At 44.1% G+C, this 17296-nt stretch overlaps 1 protein-coding gene across 1 annotated transcript in view; it reads left to right on the top strand.

Moving 5' to 3' along the window:
* Positions 1 to 17296, top strand: part of MB (myoglobin) — a 63940-nt gene that overhangs the window by 14715 nt on the left and 31929 nt on the right. The window lies entirely within an intron of this gene.

Here is a 17296-nt window from a genome sequence, read left to right as displayed (position 1 = left end):
GACTCTGAAGTGAGCCGGTTCCTCAACCGCCTTGGCCTCGATTCCCCATCTGTGAAATGGGTCTGAAAACAGCTCCTGTGGCACGGAGCCATGGTGAGGAGCCGCGAGCAAGCCACACGAAGCCCGCGTGGAATGAGCACCCCACAGGGGCAGCTGGAATGATTGCTGTCACAGCTCCGTCCCACGGCGGGAGGGGAGGACGTGAAAGCTCCCGCACCTTACCCTGAAGTGTGAAATGCAAAATGCTCTGCGAACATTCTTCTTTCCTGGCTCATTGGGTGGTAAAATTTGACCTGAATTGGTGCAAGTTTACAGTTTTCACGCACCCCACTTAATGCAAATATTCTCTGTTTTACTGGGAAAATATTGACTGTGCTTGACTAGGGAGGGCTGCTGAGACGTTACACAATGTATTGTTAGGGTCACGGGAGGAGGAATGCACGAGCCCAAAGTGGAGAGGGATTATAAATGCATTAGGTCATCTGGGTACCAGATGGGCTGAGCCCCCAAATAGTACCAGCACCCAAAGACGGGGGGTCAGAGGTTTTTTTTGTTTGTTTGTTTGTTTTTTAATATATTTTATTGATTTTTTACAGAGAGGAAGGGAGAGGGTTAGAGAGCTAGAAACATCGATGAGAGAGAAACATCGATCAGCTGCCTCCTGCACACCCCCTACTGGGGATGTGCCCGCAACCAAGGTACATGCCCTTGACCAGAATCGAACCTGTGACCCTTGAGTCCGCAGGCCGACGCTCTATCCACTGAGCCAAACCGGTTAGGGCGGGTCAGAGGTTTTTAAAGGACTCTAGGTGGGCCTTTTCTGGGGCAGAGAATTCTCTGTGCAGGTCTAGGTTCTGGGAAAGTCCTGAGGGGAGAGATAATGGTCTTAGCAAGTGGAATGTCCATGGTGAAGTGGCCTAAAGGGCAGTTCCCAGGGGAGGGGGTATCGATTCAATCATTGGATCAGACCTAACATTATAATACCTGCACCCCCAAAATTGGAAACTCCAAAACACAACTGACCCCCATGATTTAAGATACAGGACGGTGGTCCCCAACTCTCCCATTTTGCAGATGAGGAGACCGAGGCTTCTAGAGATCGGTGGCTGGCCCGTGGCCACACAGCTAGGCAATGGCAGAACCCATCTGTGGGAACGAGCCCGCAGTGCAGTCCTGCGCTGGGATGTGTGTCTCTCCGAGTGCGTGCAAGCCGGGCAGCTGTGCAAGCCAGGCAGCTGTGCCAGCCAGGCCTCCCTGATCTTTGCCCTCTGTCCTGGGGCCTTGGACCAGGCCGGCCACTGGGCTAGGGGTGGTGTTTACCACAGCAGCTCTTGAGAAACAAAAGCCCAGGAGAGGTGGGTGAGCAAACGGATCTGCCCCATGGGGGACGCTGTGTGTGTGTGTGTGTGTGTGTGTGTGCGCGCGCGCCACAGAAAGGAAGGAGCACCCTAACTCTGGGAGCCAGAGGTGGTGTTGCTTCATTTTGGAGCCAGAGATGGGGTTGCTTCATTTTGGAGCCAGAGGTGGGGTTGCTTCATTTTGTAAACGCCCCGAAGCTTCCTCTGGGGGAAGGGGGACGCCATTCTGCTGAAAAGAAAGAAACTTGCCTTAAGGTACATCAGCCTTTTGGGATTGAAAACCCACTCTGTCAGGTGAAGTCAATTATTTGGGGGTGAATGTTTAGGCAGATTCAGGTTCAAATGTTCTATCACGGCCTTTTCTCCTTTCTTAACAGTTTGCTGTGCCCCCGATGGTGCCTGAGTGTGGGTGCCTGCCCTGTCCCTCTGGGGTCTCACTAGACGGCCTCCTTCGCCCCACCCTCCCAGCTGGTTTCAGCCACACCTGCACCTTCCCCCCTCCCCACCCCCACTGAGGTCCCGAGCCCTTGGCCCCTCTCTTGGCCTTGCCCAGGCCCTGAGGAGCTGCGCGGGTGGGTGTGGGGACTGGACAGGGCAGAGGGAAGGTGGTATCTCTGCCCCTCTCTCTGCCTGAGCAACCACACAGCCTCCTGCCCCTGCCCTCGTCCTCGCTGTTCCTGTTAGGGGCAGAAATAGAATACTGGAAACTAACTATAATTATAAGAAACATTAATTATGCTGTTAACCGTGATAGTTCTGTTCTGCTTAGAGAAAGCACATTCTCACCTGGCTGGGAGCTGTGCGCCCTGGGACCTGGGAGCCAACATCGGAATGCAGTCCGTCCTCCTGTCCCGAGAACTGCCTGTCATTATGGAAAAATTTATGACCTCGTGGTTGAACCAACCTAGTCCCAGAAGTACCTGCTCCTACAACCTCCAGCCCCTGTTACCTGTAATCTGGTCCCAGGGCGCCCCGAGGCCCCGGCCCTCTGTGACCTTCCCCCCACTTCTCCCCCTCCACTCCCGCCCCCAGTCCACATGACTTGTAACCTGTAATGATTATCCCGTGCCTACTTTCCCGTGTAATCTTTGTCCATCTATCAGGAGTCCTCAAACTTTTTAAACAGGGGGCCAGTTCACTGTCCCTCAGACCGTTGGAGGGCCAGACTATAGTTTAAAAAAAAAAAAAAACTATGAACAAATTCCTATGCGCACTGCGGGACCGGGACGAGTCAGCTGCTAAGCAGGACAGGCAGCAGCACCCGGCGGGCTGGATAAATGTCCTCAGCGGGCCGAATGTGGCCCGCGGGCCGTAGTTTGAGGACGCCTGAATTAACCAATGTGAGCGGCTGGCTTATGGGGGGTGCAGAGCAGATTTTTACGGATGACCTGCTGCTCTCCCATCCTGCCGGCATCCCTGGAACAAACGCTCATACAGGATTCAACCCTGTCTCTGCTTAATTGGCTCACGTGGTGACAGGCAGCCCGGACCCCTGGGTTGTCCCCTCACATTCCTCACCCAGGGGCGCTTTCAGACCCCCTCTGCCACAGGTGGTCCTCTGATGTTTGCTCCTGTCCCTTCATCTGCCTGTTTCCCTCCCAATCACAGGTCATATCCACCCGCCCTCACCCTACTTTCCTATCCTTGGTTCTGATTCTTCTTTTTTCTCCTTTTAAAAAATGTTTATTTTTTAAAATTTTCAATTCCTGTTGACATTCAATATTATATTAGTTTCAGGTGTACAGTTTAGTGGTTAGACATTTGTGTAACGTAGGAACGTGACCTCCCAGCAATTCCAATCCACCTGCTACTTACACATAGTTATTGACTTAGTCCCTATGCTGTGCCTTACATTCCCTTGACTATTTTGGGTTTTCTTTTGTTTGTTTGTTTGTTTTTAAATAAATCTTTATTGTTGAAAGTATTACATATTTCCTCTTTTTTCCCCCATTGACCTTCTTCAGCCCGCCCCCACCCCCTGCCCCAGGCCTTCACCACCCTATTGTCTGTGGCCATGGGTTATGCATATATGCATACAAGGTCTTCACCTCCCACCCACCCACCCACCTACCTTCCCCCGACTTCCCTCTGAGATTTTGCACTCTGCTCCATGCTTCTATATCTCAGGATTCACTCCTTTCATCAGCTTATTTTGTTAATTAGATTTGTTAACAAAAAAAAAAACATTGAAACCTGTAAAGAATTTTTGTGAGTTTATTTGAGCCAAACTGTCGACATATGCCGGGAAGCAGAACCTCAATGAACTGAGACAATGCTCCGGAGAATGGCGGGTTACATCTGTATTTATACATTGCCATCAAAAGGAAAGGGACGTAGGTGAGTTACATGAAATTCATTGGCGATAGATTAGGGAGGTGGGGTAAAGCAAAGTGGGGAAACCTCTGGGAGAGGGTAAAAAGTGAAATGATGGACATGTGCTTCTTTTACAGAGATGGATACAGGATACTTTAACGTAATTAACAGTTGGCAATTAACTTGATAACAATAACAATGAGGGACTGTCCGGTGCCATTTGTGTGCCCTGAGAGGTCCGGGGTAAAAAGGAAGTTACAAGTTACCCAGACATCTCACAGATGTGTTATCTTAGAGGCAAAAAGGCAAAGGGGCTCAGTAAAGAAGATCTAAGTTGATCTTTGTCAGGGAAAATATCGGCCTAGGACATGACTACCCACCATAACCTGTTTGTAGTTAAATATTTAATTTTCAAACCATCTTTTGTGGTTATTTTAGGTCTCTGAGTTTGCAAGACTGCCACGCAGGCCTCCCCTGAGCTTGTCAGGTCAGCATGTGGCTCCTTTCATCCACACATCCCCCTTTTGGTCATAAATCAATCCAAAGGATGCACTGATGACCAACCTTTTGGTTGGATAATGGAGTCCCACGGTGCTGGGAAGGCTCATTCCTAGGATGTCTCAGTGTCAGCACGTCTTGCTGAGCAGGTGGACCACTGGGGATGGGGCAAGACCATAACCTTAGATGGCATTTAAGGTCGAATTTTATATATATATATATATATGTATGTATATGTATATGTATATATTTAAAGGCAGGTAAATGGGAGGCAGTCAGATCCTGTATGTCCTTGTTAAAAGTATTCTGGATCATTTCTAATTTTTGAGCCACCATGAACCTAGTCTTTTTGCTGTTTGTCTTACATTTTGCTTTTCTGCATCTAATATAACATTTACATATCATGAACAAAAGTAACAATACTAAACCAATAACAGTGATTAGGAACAGAAAATGTCTAATACTAGACAAGGAAAAGTCTAAGGGGAACAGTCATCCCAGCCAACCGAAAAACCCTTTACACGTATTATCATAATTTTTTATTAAGCTAATTCTATGTTTTCCTCCTTCATCCACTGTCAGTTGTACCTTATGATATGTTTGGCCAGATGAATTTAGACTCTCTACTATTTCATTATCTAGAAGCTCTAATTTTTCTTCTGACAAATTAGTTTCCATAGAAATGACTTCATGGGGAGGATTAAGTTCAATTTCCCAATACATGGGTTTTTCAGTATCGATGTTATCATAGGTTTTATGAACCTCAGGCAAGGTTATTCTGCCTATAATTTCAGTATTACACCATATTCCAGTATTATTTAATGTAAACTTGATGTTATTACAGTAAAAATCGCTTAGTATAACAGAAGAGTTTTTTAACCCTTCCCAGCAAAAACACCCCTTTCCCATATACCATATGCCGGAAACTGATCATTGTCAACAACTTTCATTGCTCTGAAAGGTCAGAGCTGGTTCACTCACTGATTGTCTGAAAGGTCATACCTAGTTCGCTCACTGTTTAGTTGAAACATTATTAGCTGAAGCAGCCTCCACCTGTTTGTCTTATGTAAATTTCTGTTATTGGATTTTCCTGCCTAAAGGTTATGGGTGTATCCCATAGTCTCGGTAAAAGGGATAGCAAGGCCAGAGCAGGGGGTAGTCCTCCCACTAGAGGTGGGCTCCCGCCTGGCCCCCGATATTCCCAAATTAATACTTTTCTAAGTCTCTTTTCATTTGTGTGTGGCCTTCTCCAGAACCCGAAGCCTGAACCGGAACCCTGAACCACGCGGGACGTGAAAGGGGTTCCCACAACCATATATTGTTATTCGTGGGGGTAGATACAATAGGCCAGGACTGGGTGAATTCAGTATTCCATATGGATTGGGGGCATAACCATTCACCTTTCCGACTTTCACAATCAGACAGTGAGATGGGTTCCCACTGTTTATTATTTTTAAACTAGAGGCCCGTTGCACGATATTCGTGCAAGAATAGGCCTTCCTTCCCCTGGCTTCACTCCCAGCCGCCCAGAGCCGGCAAGTCCCCGCTTCTGTCTGAAGCACCACTACAGTAGCTCCCCCCGCTGCCCCCCTTCCCCTCATAGCAGGCTTCACTCCACTCCGCTCCTTGCCTGCATATGCAAATTAACCTCCATCTTTGATGGGTTAATTTGCATACTCACTCGGATTGGCTGTGGGCGTAGCGGAGTGATGGTTAATTTGCATGTTTCTCTTTTATTAGGTAAGATATGGCCCATCTACTTCCCATTGGAAGTATTCTAGTATTATTTAGGATGGTCCCTATGCCGGCCAGTTGAACTACTGGGAATTTAAGCTTAGGATTTAACCGAGGCACCTGGGCTTTTAAGACACAACGTCGTAGATTGCATTTCCCATCCAAAATTTTCCAAATTCCTGGAGAACATATGAGTCCCATAAGTGTCTGGCCTGGGCTCCTGCAGCCATCATAGTTGGCCTTTGTTTCATAGCCACTTCAGATTCCATTTGCATTAGCATAGATAATAGGCCCTGTTGAGTTAGGGTACAGGCATGCTCCCATTGTTGGGTTTGTGCATGAGTTTTTATAGTCTGTCGCGTCTGTTCTAGCCATGAAACTAAGGCTTTATTGTCTTTCCATGCTGCTTCCCACCCTTTTCCTTCTTCCTGAAACAGCATTCCCTCTATATGACCTATTTCAGATAAAAATCTTTTTCTAATGAATAACTTGCTTCATTAGCTGCAAGTTCAGCTTGTCCCAGGATACCAAGGCCAGCCCCTACTCCTCCAAGTATTCCCCTTTTTCTTCTTTTAGGGGGCCAATGTTGTTGGATCCACCAGGAATGTTGTTGTCATTGGGTAGCTATGGCTTGGGAGCAGTTAGGGTATCCTGAGTGGACCCAAAAATGTTGAGTTTCCCATGCCATCGTTAAATGGGTGGAGGTGACCCCCAAATGAGCTAGAGTTTGAGTATCCCATAGGGCTTTCCACAAGCGTCCAGGACGCAAGGATGGTGGGGTAGTTACAGACATATCTACCCACCAAGTAATGCCAATAATTTCTGAAATGGGACCCACCGATTTCTTTCTTGTTTCACAGACATCCAGCCACAAGAGCATGGCTGGTGAGTCCGAGGACAAGATATGCTGTGACAAATAGGACAGGCTGCTGCAAGCCTTTGGCCATCATATCCAGGTGTTTTTCTTAGCTTTTCATCATCCATCTCTATAGCTATACAATATTCATCCAGGTTCAATCCATATATAATTCTACCAGTGGAATTATCAGGGAGGTGTTCTTGGAGGTATTTGCTTAAGGTGGGTCCTTTATAGTAGATATAGCCAGGAAAAAAAATGTACCAAAGCTTATATTGATAGTAGGAGAAGACCAATGTGTGGCCAATAAAGCATTAATTTCACCATCATACCCGGTAATCAGAACATCATTGTGTAGTAGGTGGGAAAGATTAGCAGGTATCCAAGTTAAATTTTTTCATATCTAATAAGGGAGGAGGTCTGGGGAGGCAGATATTGTTTCCACTAGGGAACCATAAGGATAATAATAATATGAAAATCATTTTATATACATTCAATCAATAACAAACAGATGATATAAAAACGACGTTCAAGCGGTATCACTTTATGAGCATACAGGCCTTGTTGACGTTGTCTTGGGATAGCTGTCTGCCTCCGTGGTCAGCGACTTCTCGTCCTCCAAAGGTCTCAGCTGTTTCTTGTCCTTGAAAAGTCTTTGGCAGACGGAGATGGGTGTCAGAGCTGGGAGTAGACATCCGTTCACAGTCAGGTGCCTTTTTTAAATGAGAAATGTGAATCCATGAGCTAACTCCTTTAAGTTTAGCTGCACATGTGTTAGTTAGTAATACCTGGTAAGGTCCCCTCCAACGAGGTTGGAGAGAGTCTTTTATTTGGTGTCTTTTCCAAGACACCAAATCTCCTGGTTGTAAGCCGTGACCTTTGAAATCTTCATCTACCGGGAACGCACTGTGAAATGAATCTGTTACCAATTTCTTTAAGTTGGTTAATAAGCCCTTGACAATAATGTAGACAGTCTCCTTTTAGTAACATTGGTTCCTATGCCCCTTCATCCAAATGCATAGGGCGACCAGTGACTATTTCATGAGGAGAAAGCTTCTGTTTACCAAAAGGAGTAGATCTCAGGTTGAGGAGTACTATAGGGAGAGCTTTTGTCCAGGGGAGATTATAGGCTTCTGAAATTTTGACTAGTTGAGTTTTGATTATACCGTTGGTAGGTTCCACCAGTCCTGAAGACTGGGGGTGATAGGCACAATGGAAATGCTGTAGTATAGGCCAAATGTTACAGATGGATTTTATTATTTGCACAGTGAAATGAGTCCCTCGGTCACTATGTAACTCAGAGGGAATTCCCCAATTAGGAATTATTTTTTCTAGTAACAATTAACCAACTGTTAATGCTGTTGCTCTCCTGCAAGGGAATGCCTCAACCCAGTGAGAAAACATACAAATCATGACTAATATATATTTGTAACCTTGAAATGATGGCATTTGGATAAAATCCAATTGCCATATTTCAAATGGGCCCAAAGGAAGTGGGAAATGTCCTTGGGATCCATGGAGTGATTTTCCTGGGCTATATTTTGGACAGATAGAGCATTTGCTGTACACTTTATGAGCTACTGTAGGAGAAGGTTTCCAGTAATATTGTTTACTCCATGAAATCATCTTTTCAGGACCCCAATGTGTTAGCTCATGTACATGTTGAAGTACAGGGAGTTGGGCCCCTACAGGTAAAATAGGTTTCTGATTGGGTCCAAGCCATATCTGTCTGTCTAGGTCAAAAGTTCCCCCTTTTTTGTTGCCATATTCTCTTTTCGCCTTTCGTGGCTGTGTGTTGAAACTGTATAAGATAATCTCTTATTGATTTAATAGGAAGTAAAGAACATTCTCGGGTCTGGATAACTTGACTGTTCAATGCTGCCTGCTTAGCTGCAGCATCAGCAAAATGATTTCCTTTTGCTTCCATGGTGGTGGCTTTAGAATGCCCTGGGATTTTTATAATTGCCAATTGTTTTGGTTGCTGTATAGCATCTAAAAATTCTGCAACCAGTTTTCCATTTTTTATGGGCTGCCCAGAGGAAGTTAAGAAGCCTCGCTGCTTCCATAACATTCAAAAGTCATGAGCTACACCAAATGCATAGCAACTATCAGTGCAGATATTGGCTACTTGACCTTTGGCCAGTTGGCAAGCCAGAGTCAAAGCAATGAGTTCAGCTTGCTGGGCAGATCTGATTCCAGGCAGAGAAGAACTTTCAGTTATATCCACCATGGAAGTTATTGCATATCCAGCTCGGAAATGTCCTTGTTCACCCTTTGATAGGATCCATCTGTGAACCAAATTAAGTCAGTATTATCAATAGAGTTTCCTATAAATCGTTCCTAGGAGCAAGAAGGTGGTCAGTAAGTAAAACACAATTGTGGGTGTCTCCATCCTGTAAAGAGGGTAACAACGTGGCAGGGTTAAGGCGATTACATCGAGTTAAAGTAGTATTAGGTGCAGAGAGCAGGAGTACTTCATAAGAAGCCAGTCGACGGACAGAGAAGTGTTGAGTATGATGAGAGTTCAGCAAGGATTCAACAGAATGAGGAACATATATAGTTAAAGGGGAGCCCATGACTATCTCTTCTGTCTGTTTACATAACAAGGCTGTAGCTGAGGTGGCCCTCATGCAAGGAGGGAGCCCTTTTGCCACTGAGTCTAGTTGCTGACTATAATACCCTGTAGGTCTATGGTGGTCTCCGTGTTTCTGAGTTAGAACTCCTAAAGCATTGCCCTTACTTTCATATGTGAAAGGGAAGAAGGGAAGTTTATAGTTTGGATGCCCCAGAGCAGAGCTTTAGACAGTACCTCCTTCAGAGTCTCAACAGCTTGCTTCCCTTCAGGGTTCCACTGAATTGGATCAGGTGTATCTGACTTTAACAGGGCATAGAGAGGCTGGGCTATCGATGAAAAGCTTGGAACCCAATGTCTACAATATCCAGTCAAGCCCAGGAATCCTCTAAGCTGCTTTTTTGTTTTTGGAAGAGGGAAAGATAGGATTCCTCTAAGTCTTTGGGGGTTAAGCAGTAGCCCATCCTTTGATATGAGATGGCCAAAGTATTTTACTTGAGGTAAGCAAAACTGAAGCTTATCCTTCGAGACCTTATGTCCCTGTATAGCTAGCTGTTGCAGTTGGTAAATTGTGTCCTTTCGAGAGTCTAGTAATGTCCTAGAGCATACAAGTAAATCATCCACATACTGAATTGGAGTGGAATCTCGAGGAAATTTAACATCATTTAGATCAGCTTTTAATATCTGGGAGAAATAGATGGGGCTTTCTGTATATCCTTGGGGCATCACAGTCCAAGTAAATTGTCGATCTGCCCCAGTTAAAGCAAAGAGATATTGACTGTCCTTTTCTACTGGAATGCTGAAAAAAGCACTACATAAATCTATTACTGAAAAATATTGGCAGTCCTCAGGAATAGTTGATAATAAAGTATGTGGATTTGGAACCACAGGATGTCGGGGAATAACTATCCTATTTATAGCTCTGAGATCCTGCACAAATCTCCATCCTTTCCCATTTGGTTTCTTTACTGGAAAGATAGGAGAATTACAGGGACTTGTACATGGAATTAAAAGTCCTCTTTTTAAGTAATCTTGTATAATGGGCTTAATTCCAGCTAGTGCATCAGGTCTTAGAGGATATTGGCGAATATTAGGTAAAGGCAAAGTATTATCTAAAGTTATTTTAATAGGAGTGGCTGACTCAATCTCGCCAATATCCGTACTGGAAAAGGGCCCAAAGTTGCATTGGAACTTTTTGCAACAAACGTTCAGTTTCAAGATTATTTTCCTCTGGTGAAAGTTCCTTTAAAATCATTATTTTCCCAATTGGTTCAGTATCTGATTCATTTAGTTCTAAATACATTTCACCTTTTCGGGAAAAAGATATATGAGCATCATGGGTTTCAAGAAAATCTCTCCTGCCCTAACCGGTTTGGCTCAGTGGATAGAGCATCAGCCTGCGGACTGAAGGGTCCCGGGTTCGATTCCGGTCAAGGGCATGTACCTTGGTTGCGGGCACATCCCCAGTGGGGGGCGTGCAGGAGGCAGCTGATCGATGTCTCTCTCTCATCGATGTTTCTGACTCTCTGTCCCTCTCCCTCCTCTCTGTAAAAAATCAATAAAATATATATTTAAAAAAAAAAAAAAAAAAAAAAAAGAAAATCTCTCCCTATCAGGTGAATTGGGGCTGATTTGACCAGTAAGAATATATGTTGCCCCGTAACATCCCCTCGTTGAAAGGGGACAGGTTCTGACTTAAAAACAGTCATTGGTTGGTTAGATACCCCTACCGTTTGTGCAGAAGCTTTGCTCCGAGGGAGAGGGAAAGTTAAATGGGTAGGGTTAAGAACAGGTAAAGTGGCCCCAGTATCCACAAGGGCTTTTTATGATAATTTCAATTTCTCCTAAAGTATTAGTATGGAGAAGGGGAAGTACCCTCTCATAGTCCTCGAAGCAGCCCTGTGCTTGCTTCTGTCTGTTTTCTCTTTGCAAACCCCATTTCAGTTTTCTACAGTCTTTCTTATGGTGGCCTAGCTTTTTGAAGTAAAAACAGACCCCTTTCTCTCCTTTTCTAAGAGACTTCGGAGTAGAACTGGCTTGGTTGCTTAATTGTTGAAGCTGTAAGTTCATAATTTGGGTAACTTTCTCTTTTTCTCTCTTTGGGATAGTTTTAGATGTCTGATCAGCCAGAATGGCCAGTTCATCAGCATGGGTAGTCTGCCCGTTTGATTTATGTTGTCTGGTCAGAGTTACAAGTTCTTCATCCAGTCCTTCCAAAAATGCCGAATTTAGTAAGGCATCATTTTGATGGTCCTTGAAACTGTCTGGTGACAGACCTGAATACCGTTTGAAAGTCTTTTCAAAACGTTCCAAGAAATCAAGCACTGGTTCATCAGGCTTTCTTTTCCATTGCTGGATCTTGGTCCGGTCCATTCTCCGAGGAAAAATCTCAGGTATGGCTTGATAAAGCCGGTGGGCCAATTCCCTGCATTTTTCTCTGTCTGTCTCTTTCTGTTTTAAAAAATCATTTACAGGAGTATGCCAGTGAACCTTATTCAGCCATTCTGTTGCCTTGCTCTCAGAAGCCAGTAGGTGTATTAATTGGAACAGGTCCGAATAGCCAGGGTCATATGTTCTAACAGTTAAATCAGATTCCTTTGCAAACCCATCAGGGTCCTGCAGAGGGTCAGGAAAATCTTCAGTTAGGTTTTTAATTCTGTTCTAGTCCAAGGAACATATACAATTGCTGGATCCCCTCTACCTGAGACAGGCTTTTCCCGGAAAGGAGCTGTTAGAATTCTTGAATTATCTTTCTCTGAGTTTGTATTCTCGTTTTCCCTGGGTCAGCAGGGAATGGTCGTTGAGGAGATACAGAAGGAGGAAGAAGAGAGGTGGAGGGCGAGTCTGCACAAGGAAGCTCAGAGAGCGAAGGGTATCCGGAGAGTGGTGGGAGGGGGAGGAATGAGGTCTTGGCACTTACTTGCTTCAGTAGCCTTCAGTTCAGAGACAGTCTCCAAGATTTTCTCATTAACTTCTTGTACGGAAGACATTTTATCCGATCCTCTCCTAGAAGCCTCTAATTTCCCATCAAGATAAGCTTCCCAGTCATTTAATTTAATTTTAGAGCCGGCTTTTTCTAATTGAGCGCGCAGAAAAATCAATTTGGGGGTGTCAAAAGTGCCCCCACTTTGGCCATTTCAAGTTGGTATCATTTTGAGTTAAATTTTCCCATTTCTGTAGATACTTGCAAGTTGAAATTCCATATGAATTGTACATGTACCCTGCTGGAGTGTTAACAGGGGGCTGGGATTCTTGGGGTTTAGCAACCTCAGAGGTGCGATTTCCCATCTTTTAAAGTTTATTATTATTATTGAATATCTGCAGATTCTGAGCAAATTTTCTAGGGGTGTTATATAGTGGGTTGCAAAGTGTACTGCTTATGGGTTGAGCTCCATGAGGCTCTCACCCCTCATGTCGCAATTCAACCTTCTTACGTGCCTCGGTTTCTCTCCTGGCTGTCTCAAACAGCCAGAAGGGCTCGGGGCGCTGGCTTACCAGGCCTTATGGGCGCTCCCCCGGACAAGCCGGTCAGTTAATTACAGTTGAATTGGAATTTCCCTATGGGGCTCCTTCCCGTCGTGAGGGATGACCTCTGACACCTCCACAGAGGTTCTTAGTCGCCTAAGAACACCTGAGAATCAGGCAGGAGGGAGGATGTGTGCCCCTTTATCTTCGGAGCTGTCAGCTCTCTTAAGTTTAGCGAAGGTGTTTTGCTCAGACTCTCAGAAAGCAATTCCAATCGAAAAGCCGAAATCAAAACCAGCCACCTGTTTTTTCCTCCAGTCTTGCCTTAACCTGGGTTCTATTAACCCTTAATCTTAGTTCCACCTCGAGGATTTTAAAATACAGCTCAAATAAAGTCAGACCCTCTACCAAAACAAGGGAAGGTCCTGGATCCAAGAGACACCTCACCCAGATTCACCTGATACGGCGGAGAGCCGCCGGGGCTCAATGGACCCCTTGCTGGATCCTAGCACTGAGTCTGAGTCCGCAAGGTGGTCCTGGGTGAGCTTCTTTGGAATCCTGCCGTGACTACGCCAAGTAATGTTAACGAAAAAAAAAATACCATTGAAACCTGTAAAGAATTTTTGTGAGTTTATTTGAGCCAAACTGTCGACATATGCCAGGAAGCAGAACCTCAATGAACTGAGACAATGCTCCGGAGAATGGAGAGTTACATCTGTATTTATACATTGCCATCAAAGGAAAGGGACGTAGGTGAGTTACATGAAATTCATTGGTGATAGATTAGGGAGGTGGGATAAAGCAAAAGGGGGAAACCTCTGGGATAGGGTAAAAAGTGAAATGATGGGCAGGTGCTTCTTTTACAGAGATGGATACAGGATACTTTAATGTAATTAACAGTTGGCAATTAACTTGATAACAATAACAATGAGGGACTGTCCGGTGCCATTTGTTGTGCCCTGAGAGGTCCGGGGTAAAAAGGAAGTTACAAGTTACCCAGACATCTCACAGATATGTTATCTTAGAGGCAAAAAGGCAAAGGGGCTCAGTAAAGAAGATCTAAGTTGATCTTAGGGAAAATATCGGCCTAGGACATGACTACCCACTATAACCTGTTTGTAGTTAAATATTTAATTTTCAAACCATCTTTTGTGGTTATTTTAGGTCTCTGAGTTTGCAAGACTGCCACGCAGGCCTCCCCTGAGCTTGTCAGGTCAGCATGTGGCCCCTTTCGTCCACAGATTCCACATATGAGTGAGATCATGTGATTCTTGTCTTTCTCTGACTGACTTATTTCACTTCGCATGATACTCTCCAGGTCCCTCCATGCTGTCTCAAAGGGAATGTTACTGTAATGCAGTATTCCATGGTGTAAGTGCTTTTTTATCCACTCATCTACTGATGGGCACTTGGGCTGTTTCCAGATCTCAGCTATTGTAAATAACCCTGCCAAGAACATAGGGGTGCATACATTCTTTCTGATTGGTGCTTCAGGTTTCTTAGGATATATTCCTAGAAGTAGGATCATTGGGTCAAATGGCAGTTCCATATTTACATTTTTGAGGAAATTCCATACTGCTTTCCATAATGGTTGTACAAGTCTGCATTTTTACCAGCAGTGCACTAGGGTTCCCTTTTCTCCACATCCTTGCCAGCACTTGTCATTTGTTGATTTGTTGATGTTAGCCATTCTGACAGGTGTTCGGTGATACCTCATTGTCATTTTAATTTGCATCTCTCTGATGATCAGTGAGCATTGTGGCTAAGACTTTGAGCATTTTTTCATATGTCTATTGGCCATTGGTATGTCCATTTGGAGAAGTGTCTATGTAGGTCCTTTGCCCATTTTTTTAATTGGATTGTTTGTCTTCCTTTTGTTAAGTTGTATGAGTTCCTTATATATTTTGGATATTAACCCTTTATCAGATGTATCATTGCTACATATGTTCTCCCGATGTGAGACCCATGTCCTGCGTGGTTCAGGGTTCAGGATCTGGAGAAGGGCCGAGCGCAAATGAAAGAGACGAGACAAGAAATAATAATTTGGAAATATCGGGGGCCAGGCGGGAAACCCAATGCAAGGGAAAGGACTTCCACTGGTGCTCAGGCCTTGCCAACCTTTTATTCAATTTTGGACACACATCTAGCCCTTAGGCAGGCAGGTAATTGCAGTAACAGACAGACTATCTTAAAAATCAGTTAAGTATTAGGAAGATTTACTCTGAGACTGTTTGGTCAGGAAATTGCTTAAGCCACCATTGTCTGGACTAAACAATCAGTGCATAGCTCGGGCCTTGGCCAGGGAGGGTCTCAAGGGTCACCAGCGTTCCAGGCTCCTTGGTTACACTTCTCTGAGAGTGAAGACAATGGGTGGCTTCCCACACCCATACCGTGGACTCCCTTGTTGTTTTGTTGATGGTTTCTTTTTGCTGTGCAGGAGCTTTTTATTTTGATGTAGTCCCATTTGTTCATTTTCATCTTAGTTTCCCTTGACCTAGGAGTTGTATCCATAAACATATTGCTACAAGAGATGTCTGATATTTTGCTGCCTATGGTTTCTTCTAGGATTTTTATGGTTTCTTGACTTATATTTAAATCTTTTATCCATTTTGAGTTTATTCTTGTGTATGGTGTACGTCGGTGGTCTAATTTCATTTTTTGCATGTATCTGCCAATTTTCCCAACACCATTTGTTGAAGAGACTGTCTTGACTCCGTTGCATGCTCTTGCCTCCTCTGTCAAGTATTAATTGAGCATTATGGCTTGGGTCAATTTCTGGGTTCTCCGTTCTGTTCCATTGGTCTATATGCCTGTTCTTGTGCCAGTACCAAGCTGTTTTGATTATGGTGGCTTTGTAGTATAACTTGATATCTGATATTGTGATTCCTCCAACTTTGTTCTTCTTTCTCAAGATTGCTGCAGCTATTCGGGGTCTTCTTTGGTTCCATATACATTTTTGGAGTGTTTGTGGTAGATCTGTGAAATATGCTGTTGGTATTTTAATGAGGATTGCATTGAATCTATAGGTTGCTTTGTGTAGGATGGACATTTTGATGATGCTGATTCTACCAATCCATGAACACAGAATATTCTTCCACTTGTTTATATGTTCTTCTATCTCTTTTTTCAACATCCTGTAGTTTTCTGAGTACAGGTCTTTTGCCTCCTTGGTTAAATTTATTCCTAAATCTCTTAATTCTTTTGTTGCAATGATAAATGGGCTGTTTGTTTAGTTTTGTGTTTTTTTTCCTGAGAAGTCACTGTTGGTGTATAAAAAAGCCATCGATTTTTTGGATATTGATTTTGTATCCTGCTACATTACCAAATTCATTTATTAAATCTAGTAGTTTTTTGGTGGAGTCTTTAGGGTTTTCTATGTACAATATCATGTCATCTGAGCATAGTGAGAGTTTTACTTCCTCCTTTCCAATTTGGATGCCGTGTATTTTTTCTTCGTGTCTGATTGCTGTGGCTAGGACTTCCAGTACTATGTTGAATAAGAGTGGTGAAAGCGGACATTCCTGTTTGTTCCTGTTCTTAGGGGAAATGGTTTTAGTTTTACCCATTGAGTATGATGTTAGCTGTATGTTTGTTCTATATGGCCTTTATCATGTTGAGATATAGGCCAACATTTCCACTTTGCTGAGAGTTTTTATAAAAAACGGGTGTTGGATTTTGTTGAATGCTTTTTCTGCGTCTATTGATATGATTGTGATTTTTGTCTTTCATTTTGTTTATGTGGGCTTGTTTGGGTTCTTCTTGCTTGGAACTCTCTGTGTCTCCTGAACTTGTGTAACTTTTTCCTTCTTTAGGTTAGGGAAGTTTTCTGCCATTATTTCTTCAAACATGTTCTCTATCCCTTTCTCTTTCTGCCTTTTCTGGCACACCTACTATGCGAATATTGTTACATTTCACGTTGTCCCACAGCTCCCTTAAGCTGTCCTCCTGTTTTTTTAATTGTTTTTTTTCTTTTTGGTTCTCTGATTGATTTTTTTTCTACCCTGTCTTGTAATTCACTGATCTGATCCTCAGCTTCCTCTAATCTGCTGTGTATTCCTTCCAATGTGTTTTTTATTCGTGCTATGTCATTCTGTTTTCATAGTTATTATATCTTTTCTCATGCTGTTGATCATCTTTACCATCATTATTCTGAATTCTATCCTATCTAATAAAAGTATAATATCCAAATTAACCATCACTCCATCACAAAAGATGGTGGTGCCCAAGACCACAAGATGGCAGCGCCCATAACCACAAGATGGCGGCGCCCAGTCCTCTCAGCCCCACCTGAGTCCCCCAGTCCCAGGGGGGAGGCCGCTGAGAGCAGGTAGCGTGAGTGGCCTGGTGAAATGCTTGCTTCATTGCCGCAGTGACAAGGCAAGCGTTCTGCACCTGGCCATGGATGGGCCTCTGGCCAGGCTGGGGCGCGGAATGCTTGCATCATCGCCCTGGCGATGAGGCAAGCGTTCCGTGCCTGGCCGTGGATGGGCCTCTGGGCCA

This window comes from Plecotus auritus (genome assembly GCF_963455305.1).
Source record: "Plecotus auritus genome assembly, chromosome: 3".
Lineage (NCBI taxonomy): Eukaryota > Metazoa > Chordata > Mammalia > Chiroptera > Vespertilionidae > Plecotus > Plecotus auritus.
The sequence above is the reverse complement of the archived record's forward strand: the minus strand, read 5'-3'. Positions and strand labels throughout refer to the sequence as shown.